Source organism: Canis aureus, chromosome 5 (assembly GCF_053574225.1).
Source record: "Canis aureus isolate CA01 chromosome 5, VMU_Caureus_v.1.0, whole genome shotgun sequence".
Lineage (NCBI taxonomy): Eukaryota > Metazoa > Chordata > Mammalia > Carnivora > Canidae > Canis > Canis aureus.
In genome coordinates this window covers 64,159,902-64,180,920 of record NC_135615.1, presented here as the reverse complement: position 1 = coordinate 64,180,920, position 21,019 = coordinate 64,159,902, and the positions used below count along the sequence as shown (strand labels likewise).

Genomic DNA, 21,019 nt, shown 5'->3' with positions numbered 1-21,019 from the left:
GGTCAGTTTCACTTTCCATCACAACTCTGATCAACTGGTAGATTCCTACTGAGAAGGATTCTGAGCAGGACTTTATGGCTCAGCAGGAAAGAATTCTATGCTTGATTAATGATGTCTGTCATGAACTCTGGCTTGGTGATTAGCTGTTGAACTAGTATTGGCCACCCCTGCCTTAAACAATACACTTTGCTCTAAGAAGTCTCAACAAATATTGGGCAAGAAGGAGAGTGTTTAGGAATAACCAATCCAGTGTATAGGAAAGAGACAACCTTTATAAGACAGTTTCTTATGCTTCTCTTCCCTAAAATTATCATTTTCCTATTTGGAAATCCTCCAATGAGACATTGTTTAGTTATAGACCCAATTCATAGGTGGGTCCTTCGGGACTCCCAGGTAGATACAAGAATTTACAGATCTCAAGGAGTGATGGACTCATAAAACAAAGCCCTTCAATGCCTGAAACTAGTTCTGTAAGAGTGTGTTCACCATCAACTCACCACTCTGCCCCTAAAGCAATAGGTGTTTGATTTCTAAGTGCTGATCAAAATCCACATCAAGAAGCAGGTGTCCCCTCTTAAGGACAGAGTGACTTCCTGAAGAGTCAGATGAGCCATACCCCATCGAACAGATAGAAGTGTAAGGTCATGCCTGAGTCCCTAGGCCTCTGCCAAAACTTTTCATTTCAATTAGATCAAGACTCCTGAACATTTTATTATTGGGAACGTTTGCGGTTCCTTGTCAGAGCCGTCTCTGCTTTAACATTCCTTGGGGCTTGGCAAGGGAAAGTCACCTCATTTTCACAACTTCACGGCATTTTTTCACATCATGAAAATGCCCTCATGTTTGTCACTTGTACAATAAACAAAAGCAAGAAAGCAAATCCATCTGCAGAACAGTGCCATATGAAGCTAAATTAAAATGCTAATGGGTGAGCACGACACAGAGAAAACAACACACTGCCGCAAGTTAAGGGAACATGGATTTCACGCAGAAGGGTCCTTCGAACCACAGTCTGTACGACCCGCTCCATCTGAGTAGCTAGAGACAGCCAAAGTAGGACAGAAGTAGAAACCAAACTTTCATGGCTCCTAGTCTCCATTATTGCTACTTTCAACTCTCTGGCTTATTTTTTTTCTTGGAATGAGGTTATGTGAAGTCTGAAGAAACAGCCCCTGGCAATGCTTTTTCACAGAAAAGAAGTCCCCTTTTTTTTCTTGCCCCTCTAACTATTTGTGTGATGGTACTACGTTGATATAGACAATACAATGCAATTAACTTCAAGGTCTGAGCAAGGAGAGAATACACCAAATTGAACATGGGAGCAAAACTAAGACACTTATCCTTAACATATGAAATAGAATGTATGCCTCTGATATTCTCATCAATATGGAACCAAATTATTTAGTCTACAGATGTCAGATGCATTAGGGTAGTTCTAGTCGCACTACTCTCCCCTAGATGTAGAATTTTGGAACAATATATTGATGAATCCATTTCAAAGATCTTTGGGAGAAAACTGAATTGAATTCAAATCATTCAGGGTTATTATTTATCCCTGAATTTGGAAACAAAATATGGTTCCATTAAGAAACCCCTGCAGTAATGAAACGGAACTAGATATGTAAGAAATTCCAAATATCCCTCTCCACAGAAGGACTTAAGAGGTGTGTTTGTCTCCCTTTCTGATATTTCCCACTTATTTTTTCTCCTTTCCCCTTTATTCGAAAAGGTCTTAACTCTCTGCTGCTATTCCAAACACTTTTTTAAAAAGAAAAAAAAAACCCTCCTATACATTGTGCATTTATTGAATAAGTCCAAGCCATAAGTGTGCATTGATTCTCTGGTTGCCATGGCAGAGGGAACGGTTTCTATGTTATGATGGCAATTGCCATATGTTCCGTTTCAAGTCAACTGATTCCATCACAAAAGGAGGAGAGGACAGAGAAGGGGCTGGATTGCCTCACCTATCCTAAGATTCTAGTTAGCACTGAGATGTCACACAAGCCTCTGTTCTGGGCCTGACACTGAATGTGTGCCACAGCCCTGGTTTCTAAGCAAACACAGTTACAAGGGATTCTTAAACACGAACCACTACTCTAGAAACCCGATCAGCAGCTAACCCAAATAAAGTATTTATAACTTGCAAAATGGCCCATGAAGGTGATCTAGAAGAGATTTACAGCCAAAAAGGAATACATTTTTTAGTGGGGGGCAACTGGAGTAATTAATGCCCTCTCTTAGAGAGCCAGACCTGGAGACGTGCAGAGGGGATGTGTGAATTTGGGACCACAAGTAGAATCAAGAAGTATTTAATCATAGGAGACAGATCCTGAGCAAGTCCTAGAATTAGAAGGTGTCTGGACCCTTCAAAGCAATATCTCGGAGGGTGAGTTGGGTGCTTTCTCACCCAAATTCCTTCTCCTTAAAGAATGCTAGGCTGGCTGTTTATGAGTGTTTCACATTGGTCTAGCTCAATGTAACAGTTATGGATGTGGCTATGTTGCCAATTAGGATGTGGCTATCTCCAGTATCAGAACACTAATGAGTGTTTTGAATGTCCAAGAGCTTATTTTTTGGTATTCTTCCAGAGTTCTGTGACTAAATGGGCTATTCACTGATAGAAGAATTTATTTGTTTCTGGAACTCCATGGTATGCTTTATCAAATCCCTCCAGCAGCAATCTAAATGATCCTTGAAGGATCCAGAGCCCTTCCAAAACAACTCAACTACAAGAACAGGACTCTTGGCACTGAGATATATGGCCCCAATGGCCTTCTTTAACAACTTATATTTCCTTTACTCTAGAAATTCATAAGAATATCAGAAGTAGCAGAGTTGGTCTTGGCATCTACACTAATCTTTTTGTCTTTATCATCATTAAGTCATGTGCTGGGTACAGTGCTGGGTACTTCCTAACTAAACACCATGATAGGGATTTCATTTCTTTTATCAGGGAATCAGATCAGTAAGGAAAAGACAAAAAAAAAAAATAAGGAAAAGACAGCCCATGAAACAAACGAGCAAAGGACTTGAATAGACACTTCACAAAAGAACTCCAAACAGCCAACTAACAAATCAAAGATAAGCTTAATCTCACTGATAATCAGAGAAATGCAAATTGAAACTATAGAAAGATACCCCTACACACCCACTAGATTGACTCAAATTTAAAAGCCTGGCAATATCAAGTATTGATGAAAATGTGGCACATCTGGAACTCTCATGCTGCTAGTAGGGATGCAAACTGGCAATACCACTTTGGAAAACAGCTGGGCATTATCTAACAAAATTGAAGAAATACAAATATATGACCTAGCAATCATACTCTAAAGTATGTGTTCCAGAGATAAAATTGTATATGCACACCAATGAGAATGTTCACGGAGACAATGCTTGGAACAGCCCCAAACAGAAATTTCCCAAATGCCTGTCAATGTTAGAACGGATAAATAAATCTATTTATCACCGAAGGTTATCTAGCATTTAAAATGAACAAACTCCAGCTAAACTTGAAGACATACATGTACATACACATGCACACATACGTGCACACTTCATTCTCCAGTAAGTTATATTTCAGGAGGAAAAAAAAAAGTTTAAAGAAAAATCTGTATCCAACAGGTGCCTCAAGTATAAAGTAATAATAGTTTGTTTTTGTGAAGACTTTATCCCAAAGCTTGGAAAGTAAATCTTACAAAATCAAAACAAATCTTACAGCAGAATTTTCTTTTTGTCTATTTCAACCTTTCTTGGAGCTGCCTGTATTGTCTACCTAATATCTATTTGGGATAATGAGTTTCAAAGAGACACACGCAAAGAAAAACTGTACAGTGGCCCGAAGAAGGGTTCAGAAAGCTAGGGTTCTTTAGGAAGGAAAAAAATTTTTCAAAAAAAAAAAAGAATTTTCATCCTCCTTCTGCAAGGGGGCAGGGACTCAAGTAGAGGATCCTCATCAAACTGTGTGTTTCCTCTGATGAGCTCTTGTTATGATAATTATTATCACTCCAAAGATGTTGATAATTATATTTAGACAGTTTTTAAAGCAATATTGTATAATATTTTCCCCCATTTAACACCAGCGTCAGAGCTGATGAATACTCAGTGAGATGAAATGCAGGGCTGTGGGTTTGTCCACAAAGTGTTCCCATCAACCGTGTAAGTGAGTTTTATAATGTATACATTATAGTAGGGGGGAAAACATACTCTTTTGGAAAGGACCGATTCTTGGCACATAATCAGTTCCCATTGAATTTAAATGACTTTTGGTCCTACACCGATGCTGATAAAATACTTTCAAATGTACAGAATATTAACCAAATGTTTATATTAAACAACTCCTTTCAGGTGAAAATGCGCTCGGTGAAGCGTAGCTCCCTGGAGCAAGTTAGTGAATATTAATGTTCAGCAGATCATAAGGAGCTACAAGTTCTCCAATGTAAGAAGCCGAGGGGGAGATAAAAGAGCAAGGTTGGTGGATGGGCCCTGCCAGGGGAAGGTACAATCACATTGGACATAACCTCATTGAGATGGAAATGGAGTTTGAAGTACATGCAATCGGGGCTGCCAGGAACTAGGAAGCAAATGTGGGCTGGGGAGGAAGCGGGCTAGACTCTGGCCCATGCTTCCAAACTCCACTTGCTGCAGACCTAGGCTGGCCTCAGACCTGCCTGGGGCCCCATCGGCAGAGAGATTTACAGGACGTACCTCATAATTAATACCAGCGAATTGCCAGTTAATCATGGGCCCTGATTTGGGGTAAGTGAAGGCTGCTTATCACAAGAAGCATTCAGGCTTAATATTAAGTATTACAGTATTTCAAATCTGCCAAAGCACACTGTCCCTTTCCAATTATCATTGTTTATCTGCAGGTTTCAGGAAATCACGTGTCTTGTATGGGACACATAAATATGCAGCATCCAGTAAATATACACATATTTCAGAGAGAAGACAGCTCTTCTCAACCAGGCTGGAGATCAAATTGAACACTCTGCATATCTGGTGGTAGGGAAAAGGCCATACTGGGAAACATTATGTCCAGGGTAATGTCTAGCTCTGACTAGGATAGTAGTGGGGAATTTGGTCAGCTAGCCCCACTCTGGACTTCCACTCCCTTATCCATAAATCCACAAAATAAGTATATTAACATTTCATGTAAAGTGTTTTGAGCTACTTGGGAACTGTCTCTGCTTATAGGCAGAAGGCACTATGTTTTTAACCTAGTGTTAATAAGGCTTGCAAGTTCAACACATGCTTAAATTCTTTTGTTGTGGTGGTTATAATCAAATTATATTTCCAGCAGCTGCTTTTAAATTTAGTAAGGATACATTTTCTCAGATTTATTCAAGTTCAGAATGGGACTAATAGGAGAGAGAAACACATTTTTGTCCTCATTTTATATAGATCACAGAGTTTCAGTCCTGAAAAATCTCTTTCAGGAAGACTTTGTATCGTGACCTCTAAATTATTCTAAAATATTGACTTTTTTAAATTTTCAAACATTATTTCCAGGAAAGTAGACTACAGAATTTTCCCTAAGATTAAATTCAAATCTCTCCAATGATATCTTATATACTTGCAGAATCAGAAGCCTGCAGACCCAGACTCCACGGGAGGTTGTCATCCAGTGGCTGTGCTTGGCTGATGAAGTAGATGCTGGAGTCCAGAGAGGGTGAGAGTCTGGCTCAAAGTCAACACAGCTAATGTCCAAGCCAAGATTATAACCCCCATAAAATGTCTTCCCTACTACTCTAAATCTGCCTTGGGCCAACCAATCAGATACTAACCAAGTGCCCACCATGCCTTTGGCCTCTGCTTGGTTGCACGGTAGACATAAAAGACAATCATCGACAAACATGAGTGCCAATGTGAAGCGAGAGTAGAGAAACAAATAAGCATACGATTCCTCCTTCTACTCTAAGAGTTTACAATCCAGCTGAAAAGAAACATTAGAAAGATGTGCAACAGTTAAATCACAAGATAAAACAACACAAACACTGTCACCAGGCCAGACAAAACAAATTCCAAACTTATGGGAATACACCAGTGATTCCCCAATGCCTTGAAAAGCATTAATCCCACAAAATGGGCTCTATTTAATAAGCAAATAAATAAAGTTTCTGTGCTCAAAGAAGTTTGGGGCATTCTGCTCACTAACTACACCACCACCTTATAGAGTCACCAGGCAGTGACATCTAAGTGCTCTGAGAAGACTCCCAGTAAAGGAATCTATGGAATAAATTCCAGTCTTGTATTTTTCAAACTGAATTGACATAAGACCTTTTCAAGGCTTCCAAAAGACCTGGCCTTTTCCTACCTCATCTCTAGGACCCTAAACTCCAGCCATCCTTGTAAATTCTCTAGTATCTTTACATCTCTGGCTCTAAGGGCGATGTCCGGCATGTGATTCCTTGTATTTATTTGCTGAGTGAATAGATAAACTGTTATGTGCTGTCAAGGAATTAAAGGGTCACTAAGCCATAACATCTGTCCTTTAGCATAGCCTTACAAATGTTAATGCTTATATGAATCCACTTGGTGATATTGTTAAAATGAGTTTCTGATATAGTATATCTGGGGCAGAGTCTGATGTTCTTATTTTCTAACAAGCTCCCAGGTGAAATCAATGTTCCTGGATCCAGGATCACACTTTAAGGCCACAAGGAGGAAGGAGCTCACTGAAGCAAGGGGCAGACACCATGAAAGGACATATTTTCACCACAGATCAAGAACAAAGTGCTATGGGAACAGCAGGGAGGACATGATTTGTTCTGTCTGGATAGGGAGGCAGTGGAGGAATGTCTTGTAAATGTCTTGAGGAGGGGCTGTTCCAGATGAGCTTTGAAGAGTGAGCAGTATTTTTCCAGGTAAAGGAAGGAAGGACACGTGGGTTGAGTGAACGGCATGAACAACATGGCAGAGAAGAGCACAGTGTATGGTACGTTCAAGTAGCAGTAAGGGAGGAGAACGTGGTACTCTGGGGTATAGGCAAGAGTCGAGTGGGCAGCAGGAGTCAAGTCTAGAAGGGATATTGGACTGGATTGTGAAAAGCATTGCATTTTAAAATTCCAAATGTTTAACGGTAAGATTTGAGAAATGATAAACTGCTGAGAGACAAATCCTAGTGGGTGAGTGGTGGCCTTCCCGCCACCCTTTCATTGAGCCATGTGGCCAAGGTGGGTGTCTGCTCCTGGATTTAGCTCTGCTTTCAAATTTTAATGGGATGTCAGAGAGGTTTTCAAAATCCCATGATTGATAAAGCATAATCAATCCCTTTCACTGGTTGGAGATTAAGCTGTTTTTTTAAAAAGCACTTAGCATTTGAAGGTTTCTTTTATAGGCATCTCCACATATCTATGAAGCTACAAACTTTATTTAGCAGTTACAGACAAGACTACTACTGCTTACAGGGTTGCATTCTTCCATTCTGTTTCATATTTCAGTCCAGCTGTTCTGGGATCTTTTATTTTAGAAACTGGAAAACCAGGGCTATTAATAGAGTCAGGCAGCCAATTTAAATCTGATAATGTGCTGACACTTGGCTGCATACTTCAGCACAGATGCCCATGTGTACAATGTGTATTTATTTCTGTACAAATGTGTACATGCATATGGATAAATAATAGCAAATACTATGAAGTCAACACTTAATATTTCACAGGGCAACCTGGGAGTTATTCTCTGCCTCATAAATAGGACATTCTTTGACATGGAAAAATCATTTAGATGATAAGTTAAACCTGTAGGCTCAGGAGTCATGAGAATTATAAGTACACACAAACCTTCCTCTGGGTGGAAAAGAAATCCATAGAATCCACAGCCACTTTTTTAGCTAAACTTCTCTTTTCTTTCCTTCATATATCTTATCCTGCAGCCAAACTACTCACTATTGACCACACATATCCAACAAGTTCCTTCTTCTTGCTCATGTTATTTCCTCTGTTGTGTCAGAGTTTTGACTTTGGAATTTTCCCTGGGTTCAAGTTTGGGCTCTGTCATTTTCTAGCTGTGCAATTTAGAGCAAACTTCATACTAAATGGAGCTGTTCCCTCATTTGTACGGTGACAACGGTCACTGCACTATATCTAAGGGCTGTTGTAAGGATCACATGAGAGAAGGTAAGTGAGTACTTAGCAGATCAGTGGCTGCCTGGAGTGAAGGGTTGTGGGGTGTTGCTTGGGTAGGGGCAACATGAAACTTTTTAAGATGATAAATATCCTGTATATCTTGATGGAAGAAGTGGTTACATGGGAGTATTTTTCCTGTCTAATAAGAGAGGAATTGTTATAATTCCCTCTTCTCTATATCTAAATACTATCCCCATTTTTCAAAGTTTACCTCAGATTCCATCTCCTCCATGAGGCCTGTGATAGTTTCTCCAATTAGAAGGAATCCCTTTTTACTTTGAACTAATATTCTTTCATTTGCACTTCTAAAACATTTAGAATATCCCTGGTGTTAAGGTCTTGCTCTTTGTATGTATCTCCTATCTTCATGACTAGATCGTTAGCCCCTTGATGAGGTACATTGTGTGGTCTTGAGATCCTGCACTGCAGAGAGAACCATGCATTCTTCATCCTTCCATTAAATCATAGTGGAAAGACTGAATTCAAGGTAACCCTACTTGTGAGACACATAAGATTGCCCTGAACCCCATTCCAGAACCCCAGTCCACTCAAAGTCCTCTTCAAGATTTCCATAATTATAGTTTCCTTCTGGCTTCAGCTATTGCTTCCATGTGTGTTGACCATGTTACCTTGATCCAGTCATGAAATTCTGTGTTATTTCTTATCATTGACATATGCACACATATGTGTGTGAAAGAGACTCTAATAAAGACTTGGGGGGGCAGGAATGCAAAGACCTGGGAGGCTACAAAGTCAGCCTGTTCTTAAGTGTCCTTATGGCCACCCTGCCACCAGAGTTTTAACACTGGCCCTTCACCTCATATAGTTGGCCAGCCTTCTACTATCACCTTTTCTCTGCTTCCTTCTGAACTCTCTTCCTCCCTCTCAGGAGCAGAAACAAATACCTTGCTCTGTCTCTGGTAGAGAAGTTCAACCATTATCTTACTGGCTTAAGTCCCAGCCAACTCCTGTGTTCTCAGAGTCTCATCTTGAATCCTAGCACTTCCTAATGTTATTTTCCCATATCAAGCAGCTTCCTTCTCAAAAAGAATTTAGGTGACAGCAAGGAAGATAATTTTCACCCCTGTCTTCTACCCAAACAGAGGGCAGAAGAATGAAAATTTTAAAACCACAAGAAAAGACCAATGACTCCTTAAGATAGACCATAATGGAGGAATGATGGCTGAGCAGTCTACCTCCTACATCATCCACCTTACCTGCTACCAGCAGCAACACCATACTGGAAACACCATCTTGAGAAGAAGACATGGAAACTTGGAGCTAAAAACAGCTGAGTTGTTCCAACAACCTTTAAGTTTGTGAAAGTAAGAAAGAAGCCAAAATAAATTATTTTAAACTTGTGTTTAGAAGATTCTCTTCTAAGATTTTTCAAGTGACTTGAAAGAAAGGGAGAGTATATGTGTCTGACAGGAAGAATTTGTCTAAAACAGCTGGGAAGGAGAAGATAGGCCAGTCACAGCCACAAGACCTGTAAATTGAGTACAGCAGTGTGAACAGTGCCCTGGACATGAAACAATGTTAACTGAACTCTCTGCTGTTTTCCTGAAAGCCTCCACCTCTATTAAAGGCTGGCCAGATAAACCTGTCTATTCCAACATGGCCATTCCAAATCGGTCTGTGTTCATTACATTTAATTTGTTAACTCTTTAACTAAATACATAATATTATACATTACACAATGTTCTTGACACTGCATAAAACACAGAATGTGGTCAAGAAATGATGTAAACTTAAAGCCAGCAGTTCCCAACTTTGACTGCATATTAGAATCACCTAGGGAGCTTTGAAACCCTTGATTCCCAACCATACTTCAGATCAATTAGTCAGAACCTAGAGGCATTACCTAGCCATAAGTAGTTGTTTGTTTTTTAACTCTCCTCAGTATTAAGAAAACAACTTGGAAATAAGCAAAAGGACAACCACATAGCCTTTCAATGTCATGGTGAAACACTGCTTAACAGGCTTACCCCAAAGACTATCTAATTCTTCAGGGTGACATACCTTCATTTAATTTCATATTTACTAGGATATTTCATAACTCTATAAGAATAGATATTGCCTTGTACTTGCTCTATGGTTCTCAAACCTTGATATACAACAGAGTTATCTAGAAAGCTAATACAGAAGTCTAGGCTTATTAAAGTAGAATAAGGTTTGGGTTTCTGTAATTCTGGCAAGTTCCCAAGTGATTGGGAGACATCCAAGTTTGACAACCTTTGTTGTATAAGTCTGATGGCATTGCCATAGATTTTGGTGTCCATTAGCAATGCAAATACATTTTCCAGGAGAGATGCTAATAATTTCTGCCCAATTCCAAGATTATGAGGTGGCTTTTTTTTTGCTCCGTAGGACATTAACCAGTTTTACATCTAACCTAGCAATCTTATTTCAGTATTTTTTTCAGGGCCTATATCTATTTGGTCTTTCTAATTCTCTTTGAACATACCCTGCTGGTTCTCTCATTAAATGAATCAAATAAGTCTTTGGCAAGAACTGACTGCATATTTGTATGAGAGTCAAGTTTTCAACTTTTGAAATTATATTTTGACACCAGGTGATCCAACGTGCATCCAAGACTGAATTCCCTGCTATAGATAGAAGCCAAAATCCTGGGAAGCATCCAAAAAGAAACTACTGTTTTCTCTACACCAAGTATAATAAGCTAATTATTCCTGTAAGTCTTTCATGAGTTACACCTCATAATAATAAAAATTAATATTTATTGAGTGTTTACTATTGCCAAGCACTATTCTAAGAGCTTTGCATGCATTATTAACTCTTTTAATCGTTACACAACCCTCAAAGATAGGTACACTCTTTCTTAATTAATCCCAAGTCTAAAGATGAGAAAACTGAGGCATAAAAAGTTTAAGTAATTTGTCCATAGTCACACAAATCATAAAAGACTGAGCTTAGATTCACATGGAGAGAATGTGAATAACATATTTGGTACTGCCTATGCCCTTCATGGCTATGTCAGGCCGCTGTTCAAATAGGAATTGGAAAGATCCCACCTTGAGGGTCATTTATCCAGATTCATGGAAGCTTTCATCTGGATACCTGAATTATTAAAAAAAAATCAAGACCAACCCAAAATTCATACTTTCTTTAGCAAGGCTATAACATATCCTCTCATGGTTTCCTCAACCACCTATTAGGAATATCTTCATAAAGGCAGATGTCTAACATCTCAACATGAGTATCTTGTAAACAAATCAGATTATAGACCTAATAGAAACCTCAGTTCATATCCAGAGGAGACATTCCACATTGTTTTGAAGTTTGAAAACCTTGTCATATAATTCTGCAGATTGCTGAAGTGTAATAATAAAAGTATAAAAATAAAAGGGAAAAATATTTTAAATTTCCTCCTAATTTAAACTCATACCCAAATCGACATTTGGGCAGATCCATCAAAAAAGTATTTGGTGAGAAATCATCTGTGCACTAAGTGCTTTTTTTTCTTTTTCTTTCTCTCTCTCTCTCTTTTTTAATCATGAGCAAAGGTCTGAATTGTAAGTATTATTGGCAAGAATAAGCTATAAGTTAAGATGCAAATCCAAATCGAGTGTGCGGTGTTCTGGCTTCAAGCCTGGTAATTGAATTTCCAGTTTATTATCCTTAATGTTTTTTAATGTGAGTTTGCAATTCAAGTCAAAATGGAAAGCTGCTCCTCCAAATCTTTCCCCTGAAGCATTTCCAGGAACAATTTCTTTTCAAAATCAAGAAATGGTTTTGGGTCAGGAGTGCACTTTAACTTTTTTCAAACTCTAGAAAAGTCTGTTCCAGGGGTGCACTAAACCATGGGTCCACCAAAGGGCGCTAAGCTGCAGACCAGGGATTCTAGAATCTGAACTTGGCACTGGAGCTTCTTAGAGAAATAGAAGAGCTAAATACTGTGAGCTGGTTAAGAAGCCGTGTCTCAGCTGGGAATTCCAAGGGATGCAGTGTTGACATTTAGGGCCATACACAGTAAGTGGGGAGTATGTTTCAAATGAAATCTGCTGCTTCATCATACCCCAAAAACCTGAGTCTTTTGGTTATAACAGCTAGGCCTTATCAGGAGCCCACACTCACATCTCTTTTTCCTAAAACTAGGCCTGAATCAAGGCTGAGGACTACATTGCTTTGAACTAGTCTTCTTAAGGGAGAATGAGGTTTAAGGATGTTAGCTATCTTATTGTATGATAGCAACAAAAAACAGCAACTATAAACATAACTTAATGAGGTTTTACCATGTTGCCAGTTTTATTCAACATTATGCATTATTTACTATATAATTTAATTCCCATAATAGGATGAAAAGATAGGTTACTGCCCCCAATTCCATACAGGAAAACTGAGGTTTAGAGAGTTCAAGTAATTCTCCCAAGGTGATGTAACTAGAATGGAGGCTTAGCTAATATTCATACCTAAATCCGTTTGTTCTGAAGCTTGTGTTTTTTATTACTAAACTAAGGGACTGTGTGCTTTCATTTTTCTTTAAACATTATTTAAACATTCATGGGTGAGATGCCTGGGTGACTCAGTTGTTGAGCGTCTGCTTTCGACTCAGGGCGTGGTCCCAGGGTCTTGGGATCGAGTCCCGCATTGGGCTCCCCTCAGGAAGCCTGCTTCTCCCTCTGCCTCTGGCTCTGACTCTCTCTCTCTCTCTCTCTCTCTCTGTGTCTCTCATGAATAGATAAATACTTTAAATAAATAAATAAATAAATAAATAAATAAATAAATAAATAAATATTCCTGGGTGCATACACAGTGTGTGTTTGTGTGTGCATGTGTGTAAAAAGAGTATGAAGAAGAAAACAAAAATGTCCCATGAGCCCATTGCCTACACACGTGCATGGCATGAAAATCCAAGCATGGTAGTAGCAGAAAATGAAAATTAAAAGCTTTCCCCAGGCTCTGTCCCCAACAGTAACCATTTGTGTATTTTCTTATATATTCTACCAAGAAAAAATAGTCTGCCTTGGCTTATGGAATATATATATATTTAATTTGTTCACTTTGTTTGTTCCTCCTCCCTATTATCTCCTCCCTTCATGAGACAATGTAATACATGGACACGCACTTGCTTTTTATTTATTTATTTATTTTTTACGTATCATATCTTGATGCTCTTTCCATATCAGTATGTGTGTGCATATATTTTTTCTTTTTTTCCTTTTGTTTAAGATTTTATTTATTTATTCGAGAGAGAGAGAGAGAGAGAGCACAAAGGGAGAGGGAGAAGCAGGCTCCCTGCTCAGCAGGGAGTCTGATGTGAGCTCCATCCCAGGACCCCCGGATCATGACCTGAGCTGCAGGCAGATGCTCAACTGACTGAGCCACTCAGGTGTCCCTATATATATTTTTCTGACAATCATTTAGTATTCTATTAATTTATGTAACCAGCTCCCAAGTATGCTAATTCAGATTATATCCTCTTTGTAATGAAAACCTTTAGTATAATGAATATTTTTATGCATATATTTTGACATAGTTTTGTGAGCATATCCACAGGGTAAATATATGGCAGTAGATTTTGTTAGTGAGGGGTCATGTGCATTGTTTAAAATTTATGGAGACATTGCCAAATTTCCCTCTAAAGAAACTGCATCAATTTGCCTTCCCAGGGACAAACAGTCAGGGTTCTTTACTCTGTCCACTTACTTTCATGTCCATGTCACTTGAGGCTCCCACCAGCATAATGCAGCAGGTAGACTATGGCTGCCACTCGTGTTTCTAGCATGAGTCAAGGCTACACCCAGATGTTCTTATTCTAATTGCAGAACCCTTTCCTCAGACAATTCCACTTTAAAGATGTAAAGTGTAAATAAGATAAATAAGAGGTGAATAAAGATGAAAAGATAAATAAATCTTCTGTTTCTACCTTTGACAGATGAAGAGAACCAATGCAACTGGGTTTGTTCAGGGCCCTGGCAAAAGGACTTTAACCAAGTTTGGAACCTCCTAAAATACCACTCACTTAGAATTTGGGACTGAGCCATGACCTTCTATTGTTCAAAGGCATTTTCCTTTGTAATAATTCCATGGAAAGAAAAATGACTTAAAAGTTGTATTTATTAAACAGCCCCAAAGGCATTTGAACATCAATTTACATTTTTCTCTTTTATAGAAAAAAAAACATAGTTAAGTGTAAATGAATGTCAGACATATGGTTTACATTTCCTTTAAGATACATGTGGGCTTTAAAAACTAATGGAAATACCTAAGGAGAAACACACTCTATAATACGGTGAATCTAAGATACGTAGAACATTTGAAGCAGGTCAACAGGACAAGATGGGTCTTGTAGAAGTGATCTTCTGACCCCTCACATGAGATTTCCAAGAAACAGTCAGCTCTCTGAATTCCAGTTTGGGCTTACGACTTAAAGAGATGTTATCAAGATACTTTAAAATTAAGAGGCCTTTACTATTACTCTCCATCCATTTAATGAATATCTATTCTTTTCTGGGAATCAAAGATAAGAAGACAAATAAGAGACTGCCCTTCCTCAGGGAGTTGAAGTCCTAGTGAGGAAAGCAGATCAGAAAACAGAAAAAAAAAAAAAATGGGACCAATGGGGTATAACATAGTGTCAGGTCAGTACAAAGAAGGACATTTGTCCTGCAGGGTGAGGGAAGATATCCTAACAGAAGAAGCATCTACTTAGAGACCTGGAGGATGAGTAGGAGTAGCTGGCCAAAGAGTTTGCTTAGGACATCAGCAAGGTGCACAAGGGTAGAAGCACGGGGGGCTTAGCTTTGCAGGAAATGATGGTAGTTCCACTTGATTGAATGTAGGAAATTATTCTAGTTCCATTTACTGGAAGGCAGAATAGACATGAAGGGGAGAGAAGTTAGTAAGAAGGCTAGACAAGAAGCAGGTGTCAGACCATGCTAAGGTGTTTGAACTCCACCGTTAAGAATTAATAAAGGGTTTAAGAGAACATTCTGGGTTTTAGAAAGACTATTCTGTCCTATGTTTGGAAAACAGATTAGAAAAGAGTAGTATTGGAGATAAAGAGGTTAGTTAGGGTGTTGCTGCTGCTGAAATTCCACAAGACATGGTGAAGAGTCAGACTAAGGGGTTAGCAGTGAGGATAGAAAGAAATGGATGGATACAAAAGGTTAAGATTGAATTAAGTATGGTCAAGGGTAAAGGAAGAATCAACAGTTATCCCAGGAATTTTTACTTGAGTCTGGATGTTCAATCTCAGGAATGAATGTTTAGCTGGCATCTGGACAAGAGGCAATGTAGACTATTAAAAAAAAAAAAAAACAACAACCAACACATTAATTCATTTACTTTGCTTCTAAAGAAGGCAAGAGAAATGAGACATATTAGGGGCTCCTGGGTGGCTCAGTCAGTTAAGTGGTCCACTCTTGATTTTGCCTCAGGTCATGATCTTAGGGTCTGTGCTTGATGGGTAATCTGCTTGAGGAATGTCTCTCTGTTTCTCTCCCTCTGCCTCTCCCCCTGTTCATGCTTTCTCCCTCTCTCTAAAATAAATAAATAAATATCTTTAAAAAAACAGAAATGCGACATATTATTGATTGTCCACATAAAATGTTAAAGAAATTAATCCTTTGAGAGGATTAAATATTAAAGACTCCCAGCAGGGATCCCTGGGTGGCGCAGCGGTTTGGCGCCTGCCTTTGGCCCAGGGCGCGATCCTGGAGACCCGGGATCGAGTCCCACGTCGGGTTCTGGTGCATGGAGCCTGCTTCTCCCTCTGCCTGTGTCTCTGCCTCTCTCTCATTCTCTCTCTCTCTCTCTCTCTGTGACTATCATAAATAAATTTTTAAAAAATTAAAAAAAAAGACTCCCAGCAGACTCTACAATATAAAAGATGAGACTGCTCCCCAAAATTACAATTTGACAATATCACACCCTGGAGTAGGTATGAGGAAATGGAAACTCACAGTCACTGTTGGTAGAAATTCATTTTGGTATAATCCAAAAATTGACTTCTCTGTAAAAACCCTAGAGGAACTCTGGTGTATACACACATATACAAGGATGTTTACTGAATCACTGTATTAAAAAAATATCAGATACAATTTAAATGTCTAAGGTCAATAAATAAATAATTTGTGGTGTATTCATACAATAGGACAATTTTCTGCTATTTAAATCCATAAACAAGGTTTACATTTATAAAAATGGATAAATCTCAAAAAGATAGTTTTTAAAAAGTGCAAAAAATCAAATTGCTGAATATTTACAAATTATATTAAAATAATTGATTGTATTATTTACAGATACCATTTCTCACTGTTGAGCACATCTTGTTTATTCAAATTTTTATTTAAATTCTAGTGAGTTAACATACAGTGCAATATTGGTTTCAGAAGTCAAATTCAGTGATTCAGTGATTCATTAATTACATACAACACCTGATGCTGAAAATGACAAGTGTCCTACTTAATACCCATCACCCATCTAGCCAATCCCCCCCACCTCCCTCTATCAACTCTCAGTTTATTTTCTATCCTTAATAGTCTCTAATGGTTTGCTTTTTCCCTCTCTTTTTCCATCTTCCCACATGTTCATCTGTATTGTTTCTTAAATTTCACATAGGAGTGAAGTCATACAGTATTTGTCTTTCTTTGACTGACTTCTTATTGCACTTAGCATACTACATGCTAGCTTCATCCACATCATTGTGAATGGCAAGATTTCATTCTTTTTGATGACTGATTCCATTATGTATATACCACATCTTCTTTATATCCATTCAACAATTTGGGCTCTTTTCATAGTTTGGCTATTATTGATAATGCTGCTATGAACATCAGGGTGCATGTATCCCTTTGAGTCTGTATTTTTGTATCCTTTGTGTAAATACCTAGTAGTGAAATTGCTGGATCAAGGGTAGTTTCTATTTTTAACTTTTTTAGGGAACCTTCATTCTGTTTTCCAGAGTGGCTGCACCAGTTTGCATTTCTACCAACAGTGCAAGAAGTTTCCTCTTTTTCCACACCCTCACCAATATGTTTTTCCTGTTGTTAATTTTAGCCATTCTAACAGGTATGAGTTGATATCTCATTGTGGTTTGATTTGCATTTCCCTGATGATGAGTGATGTTGAGTATCTTTTCATGTGTCCTTCAACCATCTGGATATCTTCTTTGGAAAAGTATTTATTCATGTCTCCTTCCCATTTCTAAACTGGATAACTTTTTGTGGGGTGTTGAGTTTGATAAGTTCTTTATAGATTTTGGATACTAACCCTTTATCAGATATGTCATTTGCAAATATCTTCTCCCATTCCATAGACCACTGGAATCCAGATCACTGAATTTTGTTGATTGTTTCCTTCACTAGGCAGAAGCTTGATGAAGTCTCAATAGTCCATTTTTGCTTTTCTTTCCCTTGCCTCCAGCAAGAGAAGTTGCTATAGTCAAGGTCAAAGAGGTTGCTGCCTGTGTTTTCTTCTAGGATTTTGATGGTTTCCTGTCTCACATTTAGGTCTTTCATCATTCAAAATTTATTTTTGTATATACTGTAAGAGAATGATCCAGTTTCCTTCTTCTGCATATTGCTGTCCAGCTTCCCCAACTCCATTTGTTGAAGAGACTGTATTCTTTCCTGCTTTGTCAAAGATTAGTTGACCATATAGCTGTGGGTCCATTTCTGGGTTTTCTATTCTGTGCCATTGACCTACGTGTCTGTTTTTATGCCAGGACCACACCGACTTGATGACTACAGCTTTGTAATAGAGCTTGAAGTCTGGAATTGTGATGCCTTCAGCTTTGCTTTTTCAGGACTGTTTTGGCTTTTGGGGGTCTTCTGTAGTTCCATACAAATTTTAGGGTTGTTTGTTGTAGATTTGTGGAAAATGAAGGTGGTATTCTGATAAGGATTGCATTAAATGTGTCAACTGCTTTCAGTAGTATAGAGAAATATAAATACCTACATCAGTAGCAGATACATAAAAGCATGCCTAGATACCTACACATCAGGAAGAAAGGAGAAGTCAAGAATAGATATTAAAAAGGTTCCAGAAATGTATGATTTATTAAACCATTTATTTATTTTTTAAACCTCTACATCACTGACATTTTAGGACAGATGATTTTTCATTGGGGAGTATTGTTCTGTGCATGGCAAGATGTGTAGCAGCATCTCTAGCCTCTACACACTAGACTGGAGTAGCACTTCCCCAAGTCACAGCCACCAAAAATGTCTTACATTTTGCACCCTGGGAGGGCAGGACAGGCAAAAACACCCTTGGTCAAGAACTACTAGCTTAATAGATTGGTGTTCTTTACACTATTTCTTATACTTTTCTTTTTAAAATATTTCATAATAAAAGGTATGGGGAAAAAGAATACTCTTTGAGCTATTTATTGTTTTAATCAAATGTAGCATGTGCTGGGCATTCAGCTATCAAGATACATAAAATAGAACCCTGTCTCCAAGAATTCTATGTCTATGTCCACATTGTAATGTGGAAGTGAAGAAGCCTTGGTGTGGGACCTAAAGATGGAGCTGAGACAGATCTAGGACAGATCTAAGAACAGCTCCTAACTCCTAACTCTGTCACACATATAATCTGGGAGAACTTCAGTTTCTTCATTTCCGTTTTTTTCTTTAAAAAAAAAATCCATGTTTTAGCTCCTGGTGCTCTGAAATATAGTAAGCATTCAATAAGGAGTAGTAACTACACCACTCGTTGTTTTCATTATTATTTGTAAGCAGGTACTGATGATGCAAGATAGTGTTGACAACATCCTCCCTGCCCTCCCCTCACCCGCAGTGGGTCTGCCATTTCTCTGGTGGCCATGAGGGATAGGAGAGCAGTCCATTCCTAGCAGTTGCCTGTCAGTTCCTACAATGTCAGTTCAGTTCACAAGCACACTCAGTTTGCAGTCATGGAAGCATTCGTGACAGTGACACAAAGGGAGGCAGAATGTGCAGGCCAAGCAACAAGAAACAGCTCACATGGCTCATGATCTAGAAGTAGGTACCAGAGAAGTTCTTACACATACACTCAAATTTTCAGTCTTTATGAAATCAAAACAGCTTCTTTGTTTTTTCTTTCAATTCTACCTGGATTTTCCTCATTTATGGGCCCTACAGGGCAATACCTGACCATACCACCCCTAAGAACTGGCCGTTTGCATACCCAAATGAAAAACGGATAATATGTTCTCGTATCATAGGAAATGTCTGGGAGTCTTGGGCAAACTTGTTTGGCATCAGAGTGGCCTTCCTTGGTAACAGTCTTGATAAATAGTTGATTCCCCCCCCCCGATATATGTAAATTGTATTATATTTTAGTAATAAAATCTTTGCAAGACCAGAAATTTAGTTTCTATTAGCATATCCTGTTTACTGTGCTTCACAAGCCATTTTTTATTGACACTGTTGAATTCAGTACTGAAGATGTTGATATGTATTATGGTCAGCTACATAACACATCATTGCATATGCCAAACAGCTACAAAGTTGCTACAGGAGTTGAAGAAGGAAAGGAATCTTCCCTCAGGAGCAAGAAGACTCTAAACCAAACCACAATGAATGGTGTGATTTGGTTACACAGTAATGGAAGTTAGCTGATCCTTGTTTGTATGACAACAAACATGAATGGAGGTGAAACAATAGAAAACAGGACAACAGAGAGGAGAACCATGATTCTGGCTTGACCAAGAACATTAGAATCAGGGCACCACAGAATCACTTAAAGCTAATTTGCTTAACATTTCATTCAATAATTAACTGTGTAGCATCTAAAATGAACCCAGCACCTCACTAGGTAGTATGATGTATATCACCCAGATCTTTCTAAAACATCAAGAAACAAATCAATAATTATGGGGTTATCAAGATCCACTGGTGGGGGAAGGGGGATGTTTATATTATAAGAATGGAATAAGAACTCTATAGTGTCATTTGTATTACACTAGTGTCACATAGTGTCACTAGTATGACTCAAATATGTCATCTCAAACTTGGCTCTGCCCACTACCATATGAAGCTACACATCATCATTGTTTTGCATCCTCCTGGAAGGAACATGATCCAAGATGTAACTTCACCATCCTCCCTTTCCATCACAATACATGGTTCCCAAGGACAGTCTCTGTCCTCATGGATGAATTCAATTCACAGAAATTAATTGTTTCCAGAGTTCTTTTCATTTCTTGAAATACACAGTATCACAATGGGCTGACAGAGAAGGCTGTAAGAACAATCTGCATTGCTGCTAAATAATCATCTTCACTGTGCTTTATCTGGGCTACACATGCCTTTAATCTGCTTTTAAAAACATTAAAACTCATTTAATATACTTCTAAACATTAATAAGGCTATAGAAATGGAACACATTAATGACTATTCACATAACCTGTTAAAATTTTAAGCCAGTTTATTATTTAGTGTACTGTAAATAAAATTAATTACAAATATTGGTACTGACAATGTATGCATAATTAGTTTTGAATCTTTACTGCTTTAATACAGTTGAGGTGCAAAGAAAGGCTTCTAAGTGCTATCTGACTATATTAATAGATTGCTTAGAGGTAAACTATTGTAATTTATATGCACTTCATTCACACATAACTCTTTGACAACTCTCTTGTGATACTCAGTAGTCCAATGCCAATATGGATTGAAACGGTTTAGCAAACACTTACCAGAAATGAAAATTAGTATCTACCAAGAGATGATGTGTGTGTTTTTTTTTTAAAAGCAACTTTCCAAGTTACTGTACTACAGCATATGGTTTTCAAAAGTTCAATTCACCCAAAATCAGTGTCCTATTGGTATTGAGCTGGCAACAACTGGAATTCCATAACCTATAAATGTAAATAAGTGCAATATCGGATAAAAAGTAAGACACCCTAAATATACCTTGATGCTGGAGTGCACCTTTGAGATTGAGCT

The 21,019-nt window shown here is 38.3% G+C and overlaps 1 long non-coding RNA gene across 1 annotated transcript; it reads left to right on the top strand.

Annotated features, from left to right (window-relative positions):
* Positions 1–1,984: 1,984 nt before the first annotated feature.
* Positions 1,985–14,199, top strand: LOC144313485 (uncharacterized). The gene is made up of 6 exons (XR_013379123.1): positions 1,985–2,386; positions 4,345–4,467; positions 5,579–5,668; positions 9,227–9,448; positions 10,699–10,818; positions 14,023–14,199. It is a non-coding gene; the product is annotated as an uncharacterized LOC144313485 (long non-coding RNA).
* The last annotated feature ends 6,820 nt before the right edge of the window (positions 14,200–21,019 follow it).